At 37.1% G+C, this 21,094-nt stretch overlaps 1 long non-coding RNA gene across 2 annotated transcripts in view; it reads left to right on the top strand.

The window, feature by feature from the left end:
- Positions 1-14,492, top strand: part of LOC105471101 (uncharacterized) — a 69,038-nt gene extending 54,546 nt beyond the window's left edge. Inside the window, exons 1-3 of one of the 2 annotated variants that reach the window (XR_011624243.1) lie at positions 10,119-10,314; positions 11,586-12,473; positions 14,323-14,492. This is a non-coding gene — a long non-coding RNA (uncharacterized lncRNA). Of the gene's footprint in view, positions 1-10,118; positions 10,315-11,585; positions 12,474-14,322 lie in introns of those variants that run through there. The other variant, XR_980989.2, reaches the window with a different exon arrangement.
- The last annotated feature ends 6,602 nt before the right edge of the window (positions 14,493-21,094 follow it).

The raw sequence follows: 21,094 nt of genomic DNA, 5'->3' as shown, positions 1-21,094 counted from the left end.
CTTAAGTGAGTTCTTCTTTCTCCCACCCCACTTCCTTCCCTGTGCCTTATTCCTGGAATACCTTCGCTCCAAACCTCACTTCTCTTTCTAGTTTTGGTGTCCCTGACCACATCAGCATAGGCCTTCTCCTTTCCTGAAAGTTTAAGCCTGTGTTCCTGCTAGACTGAACATGAGCTTTGGACTCAGAGAGATCCACTTTAAAATCCTATGACCTTCAGGAAGTTCTTTCGTTTTTTATCTTTAAAAAAGGGGAATGATAATAATACTCTTGGGAGTGGATTGCTGTAAGAATTATATGAGATCACATATGAATGCACTTAGATGATCAATACATATTTTCCTTCCCGTTACCACTCAAATAGCATTGCTTTCTACTGTGGGTTTTTGAGAGCACATCTTACTGTCTCTATAAAAGCCTAGGGTCCTTGAAAGCAAGGGTTGTTTTTTTTTTTTTTTTTTTTATAACTTATTTGAATACTCTCTAACACTAAGAAGAGTGCTTGCATGTAGAAAGTACTCCACAAATATTTCTGATGGTTGAATAAATAAATAAATGAATTTTCTGGCTCTCTGTTGGATAAAAGATAATGGCATGGAGGGGGATATGATAGAGAGAGCCAGTTTACTTAAAATATGGTGCCTTGACAAAATATTGTAATGATTAGCATTAATGATAATTATGGAAAACACATTAAATAACTTATCCAGTCATATACTAACCTATTTAGGCTTCTCGGGCAAAAAGAAATGTTGAGTGTTGCATACAACAGCAAAGAGGTACTCAGGATCACACAAAAATAAATCCATTGACATTTGATGTTCTTACTCTTACAAAGTAAAGAATAAAATGGGCTCTTGTTTCCTTTTTTAAAAACTTCCCTTTAATAAACTGCCCACTACTGTATGGTCCAGACGGCTGTTTTGTATATCAATGTGAAATAATGCTTTACATTCCGTGAAAATAGAGAGGAAAAACACAGAGGGATGCCTTATGGACAATCCAGGCAGAGATTGTCAGTCCCTCTCTCACAATAGGGACACACTTTGTTTGTTTGTTTGTTTGTTTTTAAGATTCTGTATATAGAAAGGTTATTGCTTCATTATGAGGTGAACTGTTTAACAAAGAGATGATGCCAGAGAGTTCATATTCCTTAGGAGGAGATATCTTTGTCCTCTCTCAAGAGAGAAAGAAAAAAGAACTAGATGTGATGCTTTAGAGTATTTACTGCCAATGCTGCTAAAAAAACACTCATAGTCTTATTAGATGACACAAGAACAGACTCAGTTTTGTATTGCAAGGTAGAAATGGGTCATTTATTGATGTTTAAGATCCATCAAGACTTGCAGGTAAATTGAGACTCTTGACAGATGACCTTGAAACAAAACAATGCAATATGATATTTCTCTACCACCAGAAAAAAAGACATTTTTGACAGCTGAGAAATAGTGGCCAGATCTTGAAGTCGTTTTTATCCTTCTTAGAGGAATTTGAAATATAAAACTTAGGACAGAGGTCACATCTTTGCTAGGCTCTTCAAGAGCTTAAAGTAATATCAAGATTCCACAGATAAACAATGACTTCTAATCATTACGTTTTTAAGGAAAAATATGTGATAGAATTTACGGAGAAGTAAATTTATAGCATATTTTAACAAATGCCTCACCATTTTATATGTTTACTCATTTGTGCCTACATTTCCATATCTAATACTGATGGAAAAATATAGGTTAATGTAAAAGTAGTTGATGTAAATGCATGATAATAGTACCATAGTTATCTCCTCACCCAGTACTCTTTCGGGTAATAAGTATGACCAAAATTAAACAATGCTACAGTTTATTAGCACCTTCAGAAATTTTACAATCTGGAGTATTCTTTCAGGACTCATAAAGCTATTTCAAAAGGGAGAAAATAACTTTTACATTAGTAGTATGATATTAGAGCTAATGGGTAATCAATTGCACATTTTTTTTCTTCTAGTGAGTTAGATTTGCAGCAGGAAGGAAATTTGAAGGGAAACAAGAGAATAAAATTCTAGGACCTATCACTCTCACCAAGATACAAAACATTTACCAAGAATCAACTGATGTAATGTTATTGTTACTCTCTTTACCAAATATAGATACTAATGCTAGAGACTTTTTCCCAGTTTCTTTCTAATCTAAGTCTGACTCTGAAACATACATGAAGAAAAATATATTACAATTTGTTATTTTACTCTCTTACTGGAAGAAGGCTTTTGCTGACACCCTATCTGAAATGGAAACCTTTTGCAGCATAAACTGTGCTTCTGAACTTTTGTCTCATGATGTGCAAGCATAACAGACAGTCAAAAGACAGAGGATACAAAAATGGGGATTCAGAGTTTAATGTATGCCCTTTTTCATATTTTTCTCCAATCACACTTCTGTCATTTTGAACGACATTGCTTTCCTAATCAATGATAGTGTAGATGGAAGAATTTTCAAAAAATGTTATACCTAAAACTGATAAAAATGTATTAGTCCACTTTCTCCCTAATTATTCTAAATCAACACTGTTTTCTAGAAGTTTTCATTTCTTTATTTTTTTCCTTTTAATCTCCAAGGTACTCTAATTGCTTCCATATTATAAAGATTGTGAATATTGTCATGACAACTAAGGAAACTTTGCTACCAGAAGTTATTCAAAATACAAAGAAATACTTACTGTGGGTTTTTCTAGTGTTGACTGAGATTATAAAAATGTGCTTTGTGCTTCCCACCTCAATCTAGATCAAGGTGTTTTGAACTAATTTGTCTGCTTACATCAGGAAAAAGTGTTTGCTTTTAATCATTGTGTGGGTTTGGTTGAATATATTTTAGCTGTAGTAATGATACATTGAAGGAAGGAATGTTTAAGGCAATAAAACCTAATTACTTTTCATGGATTGAAAAGGTAGTGAACATTCAATGTGATAAACATGCAGTCTGTCTTCAGGGATATGGAGCCTCAGAAACATATACCAAGATTTAAAAAAATGTGCAAGGCTAAACAATCAAATCTAGGTTTGCAAGCTTGGATAATAAAACTGTAAAGCAAAGCAAGATGGAATAATTATAAAGATCAGGTGTGTGGCTACTTTTCTAGGAAGGGAATGGTTCTGGTTGAGACAGTTTGCATGAGACAGTTTGAGGCTTTTGAGGTGACCTAGGAGGTAGTTAAAAGGACGTTTGTCTTAAATTGTTAAGCTATGCATTCATCTAGCCTGCTCTATCTGCATTTATTTTACAATAAAGTGATTTTTAAAATGTTAAGGCTATGCAGCTTCAGATTCTGAGCATAACTCTGTAGGCTATTTATAATCTGGAGGAGGTTTCTTGGACTTTAAGCAATGCCTCTGCCTTTGTATGTCTCAATATTGTATTGACAGGGTTAGAGATCAAACAGAAAGATTAAGAACTGCCATAAAGACAAAGACAAAAGAATTTGAAAGTAAAATTTCAATTTAAAATTGTTTTAAAATTATTAAAATATTTGATGTAATTATGATACTTTTTCCTAATAGACACATGCTGAAGTCTTTATAAATGAAATGAAATAATACAGTATCTGAGCTTTGCTTCAATAATAATGTAGTCAGGGTATGTACACAATGGAATACTGTCCAGCCTTAAAAAAGAAGGAAATCCTGTCATTTGCAACAACATGGATGAACCTGAAGGACATCTTGTTAAGAGAAACAAGCCAGGCACAGAAAGGCAAGTGCTGCAGACCTTACCTACACGTGAAATTCTAAGAAGTTGAACTTACAAGTTGAGAATAGAATTACGGTTACCGGGGTGGGGGAGGGGCGCACTGGGGAGAAAGTCAAGAGATACAAAATTTTTTAAAAGAAAAGAGATAATTGAGCTTATAGTTGAAACCACGTTGATAACTGGTGAAGCCGCATTATAGGTACATGAGAGTTCATCATACGATGCTCTCTACTTTGTATATTTGAACACTTCCATAATAAAATAGTTTTAAAAGTAAAGTCTAAAGTATACAGTAGGAACATACGTATTTTAAAAGTTGCCTTAGGATACTATAGTCTACATGCGGGTTTGTGGCATTTCAATCAATTTTATATACTTGAATATGACTATTTGTAAAAAATCTAACTGAACGATCTTAGAGATTAGTCTTTCATTTGGGACTAGTTCAATTACAAATTAGTTGCTTAATATAATTACAATCAAATAATCCTAAACCTGAAATAAGATAAATCTAAGTGGATGAGCACATGGGCGTGTTTGCATTTCCTGGCATTCAGAGAATCTTTGCATTATTGTTAACCCACAATGAAGACAGAGACACAAGGAAAGACACAATTAAAATGGAGTAGAGAATTGGATTAATTTCTTAGGTAACTCACAGGAGAAAATACAAGAAGACAGTGATTATTTCTAAAGAAGCATTGTAATTTTTGCTTTTTGTCTTCTCAAGATATACCTGTACCATGGAAAATGAAGTAGTTTGTTTACTCTCACATATCATCATTTATTTAACATAAAATGTTGAAGCTATATATGAATGTGCTATAATTCACAATATTATGTTCTTCCTGTTAAAATTTTGTTCATTCTTGAGCTAACTCCTCAATGTAAAAAAAAATCTGTCATCTATCTTCAATAGTGTGTATGTGTGTGCATATACATATTTTTTCCTGAACGATTTGAGAGTAATATGCACACATCATGCTCTTTACCCCCTAAATATTTTAATGTATATCTCATAATAATAGACACTTTTATATACATAACTGCAATATGATGTTCAACTTCAGTAAATATAACAATGAATTTTACCCTAGTCTACCATCTAGATGTCTGTTTTATCCATTAACACAATAACTAACATCTTGGCCGGGTGTGGTGGCTCAAGCCTGTAATCCCAGCACTTTGGGAGGCCGAGACGGGTGGATCACGAGGTCAGGAGATCGAGACCATCCTGGCTAACACGGTGAAACCCCGTCTCTACTAAAAAATACAAAAAACCAGCCGGGCGAGGTGGCAGGCGCCTGTAGTCCCAGCTACTCGGGAGGCTGAGGCAGGAGAATGGCGTGAACCCGGGAGGCGGAGCTTGCAGTGAGCTGAGATCTGGCCGCTGCACTCCAGCCTGGGTGACAAAGCAAGACTCCCTCTCAAAAAAAAACAAAAAAACAAAAAAACAACAAAAAAAAAACAACAAAAAAAATAACTAACATCTTTACAGCATTTTTTCTTGCAATATGTGGGATCGGGGTTCAGTCTAGGATCAAATATTATATTTAATTATTAAACTTTCATTAAAATATTTTCACAGGCTTTCTTTGTCTTCTGTGATATTGATGTTTTGAATTACACAAAAATATACAATATTCCTTATTTGGAGTTGTTTGACATTTCCTTGTGATTTAATTCAAATTATAAACTCCTGGCTAGACTATCACATAAGCAGTATTGTGTCTTTTTCTTTTTCTTTTTTTTTATTATGCTTTATGTTCTAGGGTACATGTGCACAACGTGCAGGTTTGTTACATATGTATACATGTGCCATGTTAATGTGCTGCACCCATTAACTCGTCATTTACGTTAGGTATATCTCCTAATGCTATCCCTCCCCACTTCCCCCACCCCACAACAGGTCCTGGTGTGTGATGTTCCCCTTCCTGTGTCCAAGTGATCTCATTGTTCAATTCCCACCTATGAGTGAGCACATGCGGTGTTTGGTTTTCTGTTCTTGCGATAGTTTGCTGAGAATGATGGTTTCCAGCTGCATCCATGTCCCTACAAAGGACACGAACTCATCCTTTTATATGGCTGCATAGTATTCCATGGTGTATATGTGCCACATTTTCTTAATCCAGTCTATCATTGATGGACATTTGAGTTGGTTCTAAGTCTTTGCTATTGTGAATAGTGCCACAATAAACATACATGTGCATGTGTCTTTATAGCAGCATGATTTATAATCCTTTGGGTATATACCCAGTCATGGGATGGCTGGGTCAAATGGTATTTCTAGTTCTATATCCTTGAGGAATCGCCACACTGTCTTCCACAATGGTTGAACTAATTTACAGTCCTACCAACAGTGTAAAAGTGTTCCTATTTCTCCACATCCTCTCCAGCACCTGTTGTTTCCTGACTTTTTAATGATTGCCATTCTAACTGGTGTGAGATGGTATCTCATTGTGGTTTTGATTTGCATTTCTCTGATGGTTAGGGAAAAAGCAGTGCAGAAAAGCTCAAAATTCAAAAAATCAAAGCGCCTCTCCCCCCATCCAAAGGAACGCAGCTCCTTGCCAGCAATGGAACAAAGCTGGACGGAGAATAACTTTGATGAGTTGAGAGAAGAAGGCTTCAGTCGATCAAACTTCTCAGAGCTAAAGGAGGAACTACGAACCCAACACAAAGAAACTAAAAACCTTGAAAAAAGATTTGACGAATGGATAACTAGTGTCTTTTTCATTGTATCACATCTGGAAGCAAATGATGTCTATTTGTCCTTCATTAGTAATAATAATGTTGATGACACAGTGAAGGTGTTACACTATTTGTTTACTATATAATTATTTTTTTCCTTGTAACTAATGAGAAACCCAAGGATTGTTTGAAAAACATCCTGCTCCCCATCAAAATTTCCCCTATATTTGTCATTCATTGGTGACTTTTGCCTGAATCAATATTTGCAAACAAATAATTATTCAACTCCAGCCTTTCTTCCACATTTGACACTTGACACAGTAGTCTACTGTAAGCAAGAGGTCTCACTTTTTACTTGCGGATTTATCTATTAATATTCATTATTAGTATGAATGCATGAACTTCAGTCTTATAATTTCATTTATAATTAATTACTATACTCACTGATTTTGTCATTAAAATTTTTCCATATTTGGCCAGTATCAGCTCCTTCAAGCTGGTTTCCATCTTTTTTTTTTTTCTGGTACTTTATTTTTGTTATAACCAAACAGTGTAGGCTCATCTTGTACCTATCCCACTCCAATCTTGTAATCAATCATTTCTCTGAGAAGCCCTACTTCCTTTTAGGGAGAAATATTAGATACCAAAATAGGCATGATAAGTGTGCTAACTACTACTGTGGTGGCTTTGTTTCTAGGTGCTTTCAGTGGCCAGAGCTAGGAAATATTTGCATGTAGGTAGACGTAGTCATGCACACCTCTATATACACATATACATGTATATGGGTAGTTATATACGCCTATACACACATATGCATATTTTAGAAGTCATAAATTCACACTGATGCTTTTCATTTTAATTCATTCCCACATAATTCTTTATTGTCTTTTTCAGTTCTATATTTATAAGTTCCTTCTTCCACAGCGAGAACCCTGGATCTCAACAACATCAGCACATTTATTCATTTGCTTAATTCTGTAATGCACCTAAAATGATCCCCAGATTGCTCTTCCCATATCACTACAAAATAAATAAATAAACCTACTAAACAGAATTCAGGATTCATTTTCAGTATTTATTCCATTACACCCCCCAACGAAGACTGACAATACATAGTCAAATATTGTATTTATAAATTACTTGAATTAGTTCTTTTGCTTGCTTCAGTTTAGCTATGGCATACATTTGAATTAAAATTGCCGTTTAATTTTTGTTTTAGTTTTCCCCTTCTCATCCTGGTTGATTTAATTTTATCTTTGATTAGCAAAACATTAAAATACTTCCAAAAGTTAAAACTATGTGAAGAGTATATCTGTATCCCTTCTGTATCATTTCCACCCTATTTACTGATCCCATTGTAGGTAACCAACTTGATTGCCTTCATAGTCTTGATAATTATTAAACTGTGTGACCTCTCTGAGCTCTTTTTAAAATAGAGTTGTGATAATTTGGAAAATATGTGCAGTTTGGTTGGTACAGTGCTTGACATATACTAGGTTGCCAATAAGTGGTTATAAGAATCATCAGTGGTAAAAATATTTACCAGTAAACACACAAAATCTTTTCTATAAGGAAGAGGTCTTTTTCTTACGCCAGTGTGGAACTTGGGCAGAAAAGGACATGAGAGAAGATTCAAATGGGACCAGCTCAAGGCTTCCTTTGGTGAAGGATTTGGGGGTTATGGTTAGAACCATACTACACGATATTTGTAGGTCTAATTATCTATTTATGATCCTGCATATTCATTCCCCAGTGTGGATTCAGGCATTCTTATTTTCTTCTTTCCATTGTTATAATAAAGTTAGGCATTTATGAGAATCCCCTGTGGTTTTCAACATGAATGCTGAAAGCAGTGAAATGGTTGACACATCTGATGATAACAGGCATAGTTTGGCCCAGTGTGGGTAAAGCAATGGAAGAGCTTCTCTCACCCTGAAGCCTGCCTATCCTTTTGCAAATGTCATGTGTTAAATGACCATTTGACATGCCACAAAAAATGCATATGTTCATTCGAAGTGTTTCTTTACCTTGTAAGAGTATGGTTGCAGCAGCTATTCCAATGAGAAGAATGTCTACATTTAGATGTCGATATTTTAGGTGGGTCATGAAATTAAATTTCTCTTCAGGAGTGAGCATATGTTGATAGTGCATAGCAGAGCTGTGTGTGCGTGAGTGTGGTTAGGAAGAAGGAAAAGAGGCCTTCTGTCTTTTAGATGCATATTCATAGGGAAACTCATAAAGTTCTTTGAGAAAAGTTCCATTTATATATTTGATTCTTGATAATTAAAGCAAATCGACTGCAAGGGAACCATTCGCTTCATAGTTTTGTTTGTAGTTTAATGCTGCTACCACATGGCAACTTAAGTGTTTAATGTATTGTTTAGCATTTATGTTCTGGTTGTTTTATTTTAGAGTCACACGACATTTCTTCTTACTGAAAATTATCTCATTTTTTGGACTAAATAACAATTTCACTTTCTTAAGACTTCATTTTTTTCTTTGATATATTTGATATTTGCCATTCACTGCACTTACAGATTTTGTATTAATTTTTTTTCAGTTTTAAAATAGTTTATATTATGGTAATTCATGCTCATGGTTAAAAAACTCAAAGACATGAAAGTATATAAACTGAAAAGCACAAATACAGCCCTTACCACAGTCTTACTCCTAGCACTGTTCATAATTTCTTGTGTATCCTTCCAGATATAATTATATATATATTTTCCTTTTATTAGTTTAATTTAATTTTTTTTAAGAGACAGTTTCACACTGTTGCCCCAGCTAGAGTATAGTGGCATGATCATAGCTCACTGTAACCTCGAACTTCTGTGCTCAAGGAATCCTCCTGCCTCAGCCTTCCAAGTAGCTAGGACTGCAAGTGCATGCCAGCACATTCAGCTAATTAATTTTTTTTTTCAGAGCTGAGATTTTGGTTTGTTACCCAGGCTGATCTCGAACTCCTGGCCTCAAGTGATCCTCCCACTTTGGCCTCTCAAAGTGCCGGGATTATAGGCATGAGCCACCATGCTTGGCCTGTATTTTTCTTTTAAAAAAGAGTATCAAACTATGCATATGATACAATAATATAACTAGAATTTTAAAATGTAATACCTATCTTGAATCTTTCCATATCTGTGATATATATATACATATACTAATTATTCATGTGATTCCCATAACATTTTTAAATACATTTGTGTGTGTGTGTGTTATTTTAACAGCTGATTTGTATTCCATAGCATTGGAATTATAAGTTTTAGTGTTCAATTTATGAAGATTTAGGATAGTTTAATGGGCATTTTTTACAAGATTACTTTTAATATAAATGACTGACATTAATTAAATTGTCCCTCCTATTAGTAAATAATGGACATCAACTGACCAGAAAAAAAAATTTGCCAGTACTCAACCTATGGCACCCTCTGTTGCAACAATAATTCATATGCTGCTTCTCTAGCAGTGTTAGGTAATCATCTAACGAAGGCAAGTAAAATACATCTACTCTCTCATTTCCGGGTGAGAGTTTGCTAAGATTTAAGAAAGTCAATTATTTTGATGATCAATTGTACCATTTCTTTTTGATGAGAATGAATGCTTTTCAGAAAGACATGGATCAGTAAGATCTCAGTGTAGCCTGTATACATCATAATTGCTCATGTGATTCCCATAAGAAATGCAATAGCAGTGAGACAATTCGAAGTAAAAAAGAGGATTTGAAAGCTGTCTTACAGAATGTACAAAAAGCTTCCTACTTATTTATTTTTAGGGAGTTTTTGTTGTTATTTTGTTTGGGCATTTAACAAGTTTTTAAAAATTGTAATTGTATTCTTCCCATTCTGTTAATGGATAGATTTGCCTTTTTTGGTTGACACTTCCTATTTTGTGATACCTATCAACATTAAGGTAATAGTAAATACAAATGATTTTAACTCTAAGTTTTTGAGCTTGTTTTCCTTTTCTTCCGTTTCCTTAAGGCCTCAATTTCATAAATAGTCCCTTTTTCATATTTTTATTGTCTCTTTATTTCTGTTTATTTCTAAAACATCACTATTGCCGATATCCCATGATGCATTGGATATCAAAATATGTTACCTGAACCACTTTTATTCTTCTTCTTTTAATAGTATTATTCTTACCTTTACCTTTTCTGTAATATAAGTAATTCCTAATGCCTCTTACAGTGGGCCCCGCTAGTATACATAAATTGGTCAGCCCTTCTTTAGTCACTTCTCTATTTTACTATCAGCCCTGAAATAGAGATTACCTTCTGTTTCTTAACTATTCCTCTAATTCTGTAGCAGTATGTGAAAATCCTTATACTGTGGGGAAAAAAAAAAGACATGCTAGCAAAACAAAAAAAATATTTTATTTAGATTGACTGTAAATTTTTCAAGGTGTTCATTCTCACCAGCTAGAGTCCAGTGGTTTTTCCTTAGGATAGGGCCTGATACTTAGTAGGCAGTCAACACTTGCTTGTCAGGGGACTATTTGCTTTTTCGATGAATCCAAACTGCTTTAAGAGCAACTGCAAAATTCTGGTTGAATATGGACAATGTCAATAAAGAATATAGAAAAATAATGATTGATTTGTCAGGTGGGGGAGTAGTAAGTACTTTACTGCCATTTTTGTCTTTTGGTATTTTTACAGTGCTGATTGAAAAATAAAAAGTTCTGTTAGAGCTTATATGTTACAGGTCCATGCCTATGGATGACTGAAGTTAGCATGCTCCCTTCCTTTACTATTGGCTGATCACATTGTAGCCTTCCTCTGACTTACAACATTTTTTTGATACAGTAAAATTGTAACTTAAATGAATATCCAGATTAAGATTAAGAACAATGATGAAAATAAAAGCCAATATTGCATATTCACTCATGGGCCAAGTACAATATTTAGCACTTTGCTTGTCTTACTTCATGTAATCCTCCCCAACATTGTTAGGATGTAGGATTATTATTGTTTCTATTTAGAGATGAGGGATGAGGGAGGACAGACTCTGAGAGGCTAAATAATTTATTTAGAAAAATACAACTTCTTGAGTCTGTCTCCACAGCTCCTGAAAGTAACTGTGACAGAGCCTGAGATAGTGGATTAGAAGTGAGGGCAGGCAGGCACATCTACTTTGCTCCAACAGCGATTAATGGTTTGACTGACCACTATTTTTTTTTTTCAGAGATGGTGGCTGTAGCCTCTGCTTTGTTTACCCAAGACTCAGACAAGTCAGAATATAACTGAAGAACAAATAGGTGGTGTCCGGAGCTGCACGCCCCGGCCATAGCGAATAATAATTGAGGATTAAAACGCCTGAGCTATATTCATTTCCACCCCACACCTTCTCCCTATCTTTGCCTTTTTTCCCCTGTACTAATACCTCATTAAAGATGGCGCTCTTCCTGCTTCTTCTTCACTCACTTTTCCCGCGCCCAGGAAAATTGTTACTTAATAGCCAAGCGCAACATGACGTCCGACCGGAGAAACCAAAACTAACCTGGCCACGCCCTCGGCAATGAGATCATTTCCGCCTTAGCCCAACCCCTTCCCTTCCAAGTATATATAAGGCAGTGCATTACCGCCATTAAAGGAGACTTGATCAGCGCACTGTCTTGTCTCTGTTTCTCCTGTCTCTTGTTCCCCAAATTCCCACCCCCTCCTCCAGGGCCTGCTCTGACTATCCCGCAGGCCGGGATAAGGTGGACCCATCAGAAAAATTATTTGCATAAAAGACCAAGGTACTAGCTGGGGAGATGAAAAATAAGGAAAACAACAAAAATCACATTTCATTCGCAGGAATGAGAGAGGGAAGACTACAAATTTGATCTAAGGCTAATCACTCAGGATCACAGGAAAGGTCTGTTCATTTTCACAACAGTCCCTGAATCCAAGGTCAAGGTGCTTTGAGCAAGAAATGATGGGGCTCACTCATGCCATTTCTCCAATACTTTGGGAACACTGCTTTTAAGACACATAACAACAGACTCCAGATGGAGAAAGAATAGAACGTAGGGAGAGAAATCCTTTACACCGCAGCCTCAAGAGTCTTGGTCACAGAAAGCTAAAGCAGGTGAGAAAAAAAAAAAAAAAAGATTGGTTGAAGTCACAGGGTATCTGGGATGGATCTGCTCATGGGTTCATGTGAGATAGCCCTAGTGTTCACTATTCAGAGCTACCATGTTTCCTTCCTGGCCTTCTGACTGCTTCCCTGAGTTATGCCGCATGGGATAGGGGTCCTGCCAGAATTCACTATAGCCGAGGGACAGCAACATGTTATTGTTTTTGTTATTAAATATTGTTGTTCTAAGAAATGGTGAACTCTTCAAGGGCAAAGACCATATTATTTTTCATATGTCTGGTAGGGCTTAGCACAATGTTGGGTATAGAGCAAGAAGTTGCTAATTCTTCTTTAACCTGATTTGACATTGATTTGGTTCTTACTGTTAGCCATTCAAAACTACAAGATTGCAGAAAGGTATAAATGAAAAAAGAATCTCTCCTTCCTGGCTATCACCAAGGACAACATTGCTTGGAAAGGATTGAAACATTTTATATCTCTACCAACCATTTCCCTGGGAAGCAAAGCCAAGCCTGTAATGCTGATTAACAATGTTAATGTTCTCCTGTAGGCGGACAGGCAACTCAGAGGCTTGCTTTTCACCTTCCCCCTATTCCTTAGATAGAATGACTTAACTCCTCTAATTTTTAGAGAAAGAATGAGACAGAGACACACACACACACAGAAAGAGACTTATTTACAGTTATGCAGTCTCTTCTTGGTATAATACATATCCTACAGGAATTTAGAAAGCAGTGAACTTTAAACTGCAACAACACAAATACCTCGTCTACCATATCAGAATAAATTAGGAACCAAGAACTGAGAAGGGAACTGATGCTTTAGGCCATTCAAGGGCCTTCTTGCCAAAGCCAATGAGGTTTCAGTATCAGAAATAGCTGCAGCCCGTAGATCTCAGTGACTGTGGAAAGAGATAAAGTACCACAACACACCTGGCAGATTATAGTTTTTCAGCTCAGTTGTTTACTTACATTTGACCGTACACTTATTTGACTCAGACACTCTGTTACCCTCACAAATTTTACTGCCAGACCTTACACATTGCCAGGATTTCCCTGATGATGACTGGGTATTTGTGAGTTTGTTCATCCTTTGACAGAATTTAAATGGTGGGATGACTTGTGGTTACAACTAAATTTGATAGAGCGTGTTTATCCATGGCAGCAAGGAGTGAGCACTGGTCTAGAGGTCAATACATTTCAGCCTAATTCCATTCTGACCTTTGGCAAGAACCTCACCTTTCTGGGCCCCGTTTCCTTACCTGTAAATTAGCAGGTTACACTAGCTTGTTTGGAGGATCTTTGCCAACTCTAATATGCTGTGCTATTGTTTATGAGATGTGGTGTAACAGAGGGATGTCCAAACGAAATCAAGAAGACATGACTTGAAGTCCCTGCATTTGCCATTTACCAACTCATTAATTCTCCCTGAGCCTTGGTTCTTTCATCTGTAAGGTTCATTCCAGTTCTAAATTCTACAATTTTATGACATTGCTTATTGAGTCTGGAAATATCACAAACATAAGGTCTCAGAAATTACCTTTAAGATTTTCGTACTGCACAGATTGTACCACATTAACAACACAATTTGATCGTCAACCACCAGCATTTTTGTACAAGCAAATGGTTTATCTGCGCAACTGTGCAGGGGTGAGAAGATGCGTATTTTGCAAATACCATTCAGTAGTGGTGGTTTTACTTTCCCCATCATAACTGAGTTTTAAATCACCATTAATATTTAGCATCAATTACCACCATGTGCTTTTGTTTTCATGAGGTTAAACACCATGTCAAGTTGATAAATTCTACATTTTTAACACTCTGGATTGCCTGTTCTCTAGGATGGTGCTATTGGCAAATAACCAAACAAACACAGATTGGTGCCTTCATACAATTGGCCCGAAGAAAATTGCATGCCTGTTGATGCGCTTATGGAGTCTGCATCCTGCAGTAGGTTCCACTTCAGGGTTTAACCAATTCAGATCCTTCCTCCCCCAGAAAATAAAGTGTCTCTTTTTTCTTGTATCAGCTTGATTATGGCTAGGCTGATGTCTGAGATGTGAGTGTGCACTGAGCAAAGAATGGCTGTTTTTAAAGGAATATTGGTAAAATGCAGAGGGAGCTTACAATGTTTTAGGGTGTGACTTTGTGCTCATTATTTTCCATTCTATCTTACTGGCTTTCCTCTGAAAGCAAGAAAGAGAAGCGTTGGCTGCCAAAGATGGTTTTAATCCTTGTCTGGCAGCTGCCAAAGTTAAAGAAGGAGGCAGAGATGGACAGTAACATTTATTGAGCATCTCTTGTATTGCCAGACAGTTTAACTCATTCAGTGCTCATGTAACATCAGACATGACAGAATTCAGGGACCCAGACAATGCACTCACTACTCTGATTTTCTCCATCTCTCAGTTCTGCCTTTCCCTACTGATTTCTTCTCAACAGGCTTTCTCCATAGGGTGGCAAGGCTAGCACCAGCAAATCTACTCTCACATTCACCTAGGTTAGTAAGCCCAGAGATGGAGAACCATACCATGCCTATATTAGCAATCCCGAGGAAGGTTCATATTGGCCTTACTGCATCACATGTTGACGATGGAATCAACCACTCTGCCAGGTCAGGCAAGCCTGTTCAGGAGTCAGGGTATGAGGCACAGTCGGGGGCAGCCCCTTTGTGGAGTGGGGGAGGAGATTCTTCAAGGAACCAAAGGAAGAGGGTGGCAACCCTTCCTAGACAAAAACTCTCACCATACTCCATGGCAATGGACTAGTTAAGAATACCGTTGGTTTGAGTTGTCAGTTTGAATGTCTTCTCTGGTAGAACTGAATCAAGAACCCAAAAAGTAAAGTTAAGTGTAGTTTACCAAGTCTCGGTGGACATATACATATTAGCTTACATTTGTCAGACAAGCTACATAAATCTGTCTTTTTTTCGTCTTTCGATGACACTTGCTGTGCAGTAGTGGCAGTTAGGTTTCTCTTGGATATGTATGCAGTCATCTAGATTTAAAGGCATATGGTCTGTCTTGGATCGCTTACAGATTGCAAGATGGCTCTGAAGCCAAACTTGCTGCTTATTTCATGCCCTGCACATTTAATTACTGCTTGATGCGAATGAACTGTTTTATCCGAAGATATGCGCCACTGAAATTTTAGCTGGGTAGAATCACAAAACAGTTTTCAGCAGATTGAGGCAATCTTAGAGGGAACTTTGTAAAGAAAGTTTGCTTGAAGTAGCTCACTGTAGGTCACAAATGTTTTGAGTCAGTTTGATCATTGCTAGATAAGACAACGAGTACAAGTATTCCTAGTCTCCTAATTTCCTGGAAAACTCTAGGGATAAGACAGAATTCTTCTGCTGGGGTTAAACAAATGGTAAATTGTTGGTCATTATTCAGGTGGCTTCTGAAAGAAAGGTACGGCATTTTCTCTAGTCACTTTTTTCTTTTGATTACATTTACCTGGTGCAAACGAATTTCTCTTCAATACAAGTTTTCTTAGTTTTTCTCTTTGGCTTACCTTCTGTGTCTTCATGTGAGTTAAACCAGTTTGCTAGCTGGTCATGACAGGTAGTACTAGCCAGGGCTAGGGCAGTAACAATAACCCAGAAGCCTGTATAGCCTGGTATTTAAGCAGGTAGAAAAGAACTTAAAAGTTCAGGTTGCTCTATCTCATGGGTTTCTCTACCAATTTCCAATTATGCAAATGTGAATGTCGGGAAATAGGTAGGCTTGTGGTGAGGACTGAACTAAATAATGCTAGCAAATTACCCAGCATATGTCCTTTATCCAAGGTGACTGCTGCGTTGCTATCAATCCAAGGCTACTGTGCATGCACATTCTTCACACTGAAACATGTGGGATGGTAGGAGGTGATAGTAGTTATTAGCCACATCTGGCTCCAAGAGGTCCTTTGTTTTTTCCTTCCCTACTGCCTTCCCTTCTGTGCTAAGTAACTTGGATAAAACAATGATCAAAACTCTAATCTCAAGAGATGGAATGGATGAAGAAAGTAATTTTATTGACTTCTTTAAATTCCTCCGAAGCATGGCATGCTCTCTCACCTTTCTGAGTCTTCATACAGACTGTTCCTTAATTCAGAAACACTTTTCCTCTTTTTTGTTAATGAGGCTTCTCACAGTCAAGGCCCTAGTTTATATTTTCCCTCTCCAGAAAGCCTTGCCTCACCTCTGCCCCGAAGTCGGGGTTAGGTGTCCCGTCTTCTAGGTTTTTTATGCCTTGCCTCCTACTAGTTGAACCTCTCTTATCAAAGTAGTGTTCTCACTGGAGCCTGACTTGGAAATCTTGCATACCTCATTGATTCTTATTGATCTTTGTTGATCATCACCCCCAGCACCTAGCACCATGCCTGGCTCAGAACAGGCACTCAGTAAATATCCTTGCTTGGAAATATATGTGAGATCCTTTTCTGAGGGGCTCAAGGATCATTTGCTTTGTTGTATCTGCTCAGTTATCTGTTTCCTAGAGCAACAATGCTGTTATGGTGGAAATGTCACATAGCTGTGCTGGCAGTAGAGTAGCCACTAGCCACATGCCACTATTGAGTGCTTGGAATGTGGCTAGTACAACTGAGGGGTTACGTTAATTTAATTTAGTAACCATATGTGGCGCTAGTGGCTGTCATATCAGCCAGCACAGTTCAAGGGCCAGAGGTTTAAAATTTTTTTTTTCGGGAGCCATAGCTCTAGGAACTTTCGTGTTTTCAAGGAAATAGAAATGCCACAAAATCCGGAAGTTTGTCAGTAATACTCATTTAGTTAATGTTTGGAACTGAGTTCTCAAATGATACATGTATCATGTCACTTGTTGGGTGATGCTGAGCATCTCAGTTTTAGGTAATGGAGGGCAGTGCCTTGGTTAGCATTAGCATGTCTGCTGACATCTTCTGGTATGTGATCTTAACATTTTGTGTCTCAGTTTTTTCAAGTATAAAATGGAGCTGATAATAGTTTGTACCTCAAATAATTGTGTTAAATGGGAATGTGTGTGTGTGTGTGTGTGTGTGAGAGAGAGAGAGAGAGAGAGAGAGAAAGTACTCAGTACAGTGCCTGGTACGTAGTATGCTCTCAAACATGCTAATCGCCATGATTAATCATTCCATTCTTCCATGTTTCTTCAGCAGCATGGCATTTGGATATCTATACATATGCATACATCCCAGTATACCCAGTAAATGTGCTTCACAAGTTTTGGTCAGGCAAAATGAAGGTGAATGTGAGTGTAAAGTACTATGAAAAGGTCAAAAGATAGGTGTAATAGACTATTAAACTGGACCATTATTAAGGAAGGTAACTCATTTTACAAAGATTAAAGTATCTTGAAATGTTATTTTTAAAAAGCATCCATGTTTGAAATGGAAAGTAGAATTCCTGCTTGCAGGAAGGCTTTGCTGTAAACATTTCTATACCTCTTTTCTATTTGTGTCTTCTGTCCAGGATGCTCTTTTGCCATCCTTTCAATAGGCAAAATGTTTAGGGAGCAGCTGCCCTGTGCCAAGCACCACAGGGGCTGATAGGGGCTGAAGCAAGGAGTCTAAAATCAACCTTTGAATTTTACTATTCAAATAAATATGCTATACAATGTGTGTATTCTTTGTTGCTCCAAAGCTCCATCAGGAAGCTGTGCGAGCCAGGGAGGGAGATTTGGGAGATGGTTCCCAGAATCAGTAGCTGATTTGCAAGCCTGAGGAGTTTGCATGAAAGGTAGCAGTAAAAGTCAGTCATCAGCTCTGATATTTATAGTGAGAGGGAGGAAAGAAAGTAGAGAAAGCCGTGAAATGTTATTAGGAAGTCAGGGAAATAGAGAGCTACTCAATATAACTCATACCTTACTACCTGTTCTTCATTTTTTTTTTAATGTGTGATATATATGTGGGATCTGTTTTTAGAAATGGAAACAAGAAAGTATCCTCTCTCTGATCAATGGTATAAAGTAAGTTACTATATTTTTTGATATACAAAATTGAATGAACTAAACAGAAATTCAGGCACTTGAGATCTAAAAAGCAATATGAGGTTTTCTCTTCCCCTTTGTTAATGTCAGAAATTGAGGAATCATACTGCCTGTTCCCAATACAAAATGTTGCATATTTTGCAAGTTTAGATACATTTTAAAGTATTTTATAAAATGTATTTGTATAGACAGAAGATAGAAGAAATAAAGCAATTCTCACATTATGTTAGAAGAATATCTAATGGTTTGCATATAAGTAACAATACAATATTGTACAAACAGAAAGCATTGATTTTATTGTGAATACAAATAAAGAGATAGCAATAACAGTGAGGGCAAACACTGAAAACTATTGGAAATACTGAAATGCCATAGAATTAGGGAGTTTTAATGTACCCTGATGAATTGTCACTATTGTAGATTCAGTATTATCTGGCCTTATAGCTTGTTTCTGTAACTCTGATTTATTATTATCCTGGAAAGATTAGATCATGATGCTTGGAATTCTAATTGACCCTCAAGCTCAGAGACTACTTCCTATACAATCTAGCATCTGGGAGGTAGGACAAGTGTTTGTGGGGAGAATATGCTCAAATATACAGTAAAGTGAAAAACATATCTATGTATACTCCTTCTTTAAAAGTCTTCTTGGGTGTTTGTAAAAGTGTAAGTCCTAGCACTAAAACTGCCCCTTGGATTAGAATTAGGATGCTTTAGGAGGGCTTATGAAAGCATTCATCTTTCTGAGGCCACTGTGTTTCCACTGCAGTGAGTTCACTAAACCAGCAGCAATCACAGAATATGAGAGACTGAGCAGCAGCCCTCCCTTGTCCTCCTCTTATTTTTTAGGTTAGAAAACTGGAGTCCCAGAGATTGATGGCCTTGCCCAGGCTATACACTGGTCAGAAGTAAGGCTGATTCTAGAGTGGCACTTTTCGAGCCTTATCCAGTGCTCCTCACCACAACATGCTCCCTGGCCATCCATGGTACCTAGCACCTAATCCAATGCATTTACATAGTAAATGTCTATGGACTGACCGAATGGCCTGAAAGCCTTACTATTTTTATAAATGATTTTAAATTAGCTAAAAGCACCAAACAAATTTGGTTTAGGAGAGGCTAGCCAGTTGTTAACAAGGCCATTATGAACAGGAAGAGAGGTTACTGAATAACATAAACAGAAGGAAAGAATTCAGCTGTAGCCCATACTAAAAATGCTGAAACTTATCTCATGATGGTAAGGGGCTGAAAGAGCTGGTAAACTGTGACTGTATCAAAAGGGATAAAACATCCTTGACTATGATGGAAAAAATGTGGTGTGAAATTCCTTTGCTTTCTGCTGCTATTCAAACAGCAGGTGTATGTTCAGAATGCTTCTTTTAGAGAAAACAGAGTGAAATTTTGACATCAAAAGGCCTTGAGATAACCATAGTAATGAGAATGACCACTGGGGGAAGAGCATCCTTTTTTGAAAATACTGATTTAGGATACAGCTGTTTTGAGCATTTTTATTCAAAAACATGGAAATTTTGCTTAATTTCCATTTACCTTGTTCTTAGTCTGCAAAGCAGAGGCATGATTGATCTTAAAATGTCAATCTCTCACTTAAAGAGAGGAAGAAAAGATTTATTTAAAGAATAAAATGTCATAGGGGTTCTTAGGGGAAAAACTCCAGGCTTGGATTTTCACTTGACAGCCAGGCTTCTAGGTGAGCGACTCTCCCTTTCCATCCATCTCGTAGTAGCTCCCCAGATAGCTATGAGCGAGACATCCAGACTGGCAAATGTTTCCTTGTTTTAGTTTCCTTTTTGGCAGTTCATCTACCTGAGCACTGGTTAGTTTCAGTAAACAGTTCTTGATACTGAAACAAAAAAATCCTCAGGATTATGACTTTGAGGAGTTCATAAAATCAGGCTCCTGGAGACACTCATCCCAACGAAAATGTGTCCACTGGCTGTTTTCTTTGGATTAATCCTGGAAGATTCGAGAGGCAGCTGAATTCCATGATTTGGAGAACCTACCTCAGTACAGTTTAATGTATAAGTAGGTATAGAAAATATGAACAGTTTATCAGAAGGTCCCAAGAACTCTCAGCATCTAGATGCAGTCTGCACACTGCAGGTTTAATAAACACACTATGCTGTATTTTCAGCATCTACAGCAGGGCCCACCTGGCACATAATTAGGCGTCTGAGAATAATTTGTTAAAATAATTCAGTGTTAAAATAAGAGAAAATCTACCACTGGCTAAGGTATGAGCATAAATGTATATTGTTTATGAAAGTTTTACTCGTTGTTTTATGACCCTGTGAATTAAAAAACAAAACAAGTAAAACATGAATTTAAAGACGCCTTGAGGTGTTATCTAAACTGGCCTCCTGTTTAAAAAAGAATCTTACTCAAATCACCCTAGATAAATGGGAGCTATACTAAAGATCTTCAGAGGGAGAATAGCTGTATATAAAAGTCCACTGACTGGTGCCTTGGTTTTCTTCGTATAAGGGTGCAAAATCCTTGTTCTTCATGTTTTCCGTGCTTTTCTGTGGTTGGCAGGATTTATGGGGTTTGTTGCCAATACTTTGGACTAGCTGGAGGGGCCGCTCATCCTCCTGACAAATAAGGTTAAAAATTCAGCCTCTACCAT

The sequence above is a fragment of the Macaca nemestrina genome, chromosome 6, assembly GCF_043159975.1.
Source record: "Macaca nemestrina isolate mMacNem1 chromosome 6, mMacNem.hap1, whole genome shotgun sequence".
Lineage (NCBI taxonomy): Eukaryota > Metazoa > Chordata > Mammalia > Primates > Cercopithecidae > Macaca > Macaca nemestrina.
This window is presented reverse-complemented; position numbering and strand designations above follow the sequence as displayed.